This window comes from Chrysochloris asiatica, unplaced genomic scaffold (genome assembly GCF_000296735.1).
Source record: "Chrysochloris asiatica unplaced genomic scaffold, ChrAsi1.0 scaffold00035, whole genome shotgun sequence".
NCBI classification, from domain to species: domain Eukaryota; kingdom Metazoa; phylum Chordata; class Mammalia; order Afrosoricida; family Chrysochloridae; genus Chrysochloris; species Chrysochloris asiatica.
Genome location: NW_006408553.1, coordinates 23,533,211 through 23,536,489, shown reverse-complemented (window position 1 = coordinate 23,536,489; position 3,279 = coordinate 23,533,211).

The window sequence follows — 3,279 nt, the reverse complement described above, 5'->3', positions numbered from 1 at the left end:
AGATGATCTCTAAATATTCTCAACCCAGTAACTCAAATGCATCAATTTTTCTATAGTCTTCCTTATTCACTGTTCAACTGTCACATGCATATGAAGTTATTGAAAATACCATGGCTTGGGTCAGGTGCACCTTAGTCTTCAAGCTGACATCTTTGCTTTTGAATACTTCAAAGAGGTCTTGTGAAGCAGATTTGCCTAATACAATATGTCGTTGGATTTCTTGACTACTGCTTCCATAAGTGTTGATGGTTGGTCCTAGCAAAATGAAGTCTTTGACAACTTCAATCTCTCCTCTATTTATATGGATGTTGTTTATTGGTTCAAGGGTGACAATGTTTGTTTTCTTTACATTGAGGTTCAACCCATCAATAAGTAGTTTAAGTCCTCTTTGCTTTCAGCAAGCAAGGTTGTATCATCTGTATATTGCAGGTTGTTAAAGAGTCTTCTTCCAATCCTGGTGCCACATTTTCTTAAACTACTCTAGTTAACAAATGGCATACATTATGTTAACTCTTATCCTACCATAGATTCTCTACTTTAAACCACAGTTTCTTTAGTTATAAAATAAAGCATTTGTACTACCTCAAAAGATTTGTAAACCATTTCGAAGAACCCCTCTATCTCTGAACTTTAATTGCAATAGAATCACTTCAAATTATCTCCCTATGCATAAATCAAACCCTTGATGATTTCTGAATTCCATGAATTTCCTCATAGTTCAATTTGGACCCACCCATTATACATAGGGTTGTTCTGCGTCAGTACTGGCTGGATGGCATCTAACAACAACAAATAACAATATACTGCTAATTTCAAAGTGTTTACCAATAAATTATCATTCTAAATTGGATCAAAGCAACATTATAGCAGTCACTATTCAAGGTATAAGATTCATAAAAGATACTGCATTAACCCATTAAATTTTTTCCTTTAAAAATCAAGAAGCAATCTATTGAATAGCTTTCCTGATTTAAACAGTAATTTCGTTAATGATCAAACAAGACTCATAATCACACCTGAGGAACCCAATCAGCAGGATTACAATGTATTTCCCTAAACCTCTTCAAAGACCACATCCTTAAGGAACAGGGAAATCTATTTAGGACTAATGTTCTTTGATCCCTGCTAATTGTTTCATTGTATGCCAGTCCTTAACCACAAAATAAGAGACAACAAAATGCTTCACATAATCTTTTTTTTTTTTTTTTTGCAGAGCTACATTATTTAAACTTAGAATTTTTGTTTGTTTGTTTTATGTAAGCTCAGCAAAATAGTTTCCTTCATAGCAAGAAAATCAGTTCTCTGGGTGAAAGCTTCATTTTGCACAGAACCCCAATGATGTGCTCTGACATATAGTTTTAATATTTCCAGTCTTTTTTTGGTTTTGCTCATGTTCCCTCTTTCATAAAATAAAAACAGCCTTTTTTTTTTTTTTTTTTAATGCCTGAAAAGACCCAGCTCCCTCATCCATGGAGTCCTTATGTGGTGCTGTGGAGTTAATGCGCTGGACAGCAAAGTGGGCTTGAACTGCAAGGTTGGCGGTTAAAGCGTACCAGCCTCTCTTCGGAAACCCTATAGAGGGTCGCTATGGGTCAGAACAGACTCAAAGGCACTTAACAACAACAACAATGAAATATATCTCATCTCTAAAAACTATTTTTCAACTGTAGCCTTTTAAAGTACAACTTACATATTAGTTGCATTCATTTATTCATTCAGATATTTTAAAGTACTCATGGAGCAGTAAGGAGTCCTGTAGTGCAGTGGTTGGCTGCTAATGAAAAGGTCCATGATTGAAATTCTCAACCTCCTCTGTAGGAGAATGATGTGGCAGTCTGCTTCCCTTGGAAGGAACAGCCTTGGAAACCCTATGGGTCAGTTCTACTCCATTCCATAGGGACACTATGAGTTGGAATCCACTCAATAGCAATGCAGTAGGGTTAGTTTTGTTGTTGTTTTTAATGGAATGTCTCATTCTCAAACACTGTTTTTCATGCAACATGACTGCTGTCTCCATAAAATGTGGTGTATGGCCATGCATGGCCCCAGCTGCTTTGCTTTCCATCAAGTGCTTTTGCATGTATTTGTCAGTGATCCCTCTCGCTAAACGTTCCTATATTTTCATCCTTATTGAAAGCAAATCTTTTAAACCTTATCACTACTTGTGTTTCCAACCCAAGCATCAGTAATTTCAAAATAAATCACAATCCTTATTCAAATATCCTTTTAACTAATTTTATTGTTTTAAAAATGTTTATTATGTTTTCTCTTGGTGGTGGTGGTGATGTGCTGTGGAGTTGGCTCAGACTCATAGTGACTGTGTATAGGGCTTTCTAGGCTGAAATCTTCACAGGAGCAGAAAGCCTTATCTTCCTCCCATGCAAACACCTGTAGTTTCAAAGTGCTGATGGTGAGATTAGCAGCCCAACTTGTAACCAGTTCATCCTAGGTTAACAAATAATCAGTGAGAGGTGCAGTGTACTGTTAAGTCATTTCTGACTCAAAGTGATTCTATATAGGGCTCTCAAGGCTGTGATTCTTTATGGAAGCAGAAATCCTCATCTAACTCATGTGGAGCATATGGTGGATTCAAACCATTGACTTTGTGGTTAGCAGCCCAACTCCTAGTTTATTATGCCACCAGAGCTCCTTAAGCAGTGAGTAGTCAAAAAGAAAATGTTTGTTTGCATTTTAATGATTTCTTTTGAAGTAATATTTCCTCTATGTTATTGCAAGACAGTTTGTTTCCAAATTGCTCCACTGCCAGTATATAGACCTGATGTGGTGGTGTAGGACAAGCACTGGAGTGCCTACTGCAAGGTCAGAAGATTAAATCCACTGGCTGCTTTACAGAAACCCTATTCAGAAGAATTGATGCATTGGAATTATGGTGAAGAAGAATATTGAAAGTACCATTGACTTCCAGAAGTACAAACAAATCTATCTTGGGAGAAGTACAGTCACATGCTTCTTAGAAAGTATTTGTATTCTTAGATTAGGGACTACTGTCATCAGTAAGGACCAGTCCCTAGAAAAGACTATCATGCTTAGTAAAGTAGTGGATCAACAAAAAAGAGGAAAACCCTCAACAACATGGATTGACACAGTTGCTGCAACACTGAACTCAAACATAGCAATGATTGTGAAAATGGCAAAGGACCAGGCAGTGTTTGCTTTGTTGTACATGTCACTATAAGTTGGAAATGATTAGACAGTACTTAACAACAACTAAACATATATTTTTCACATACATATGGAAAAATAGACATTTGAAGTATA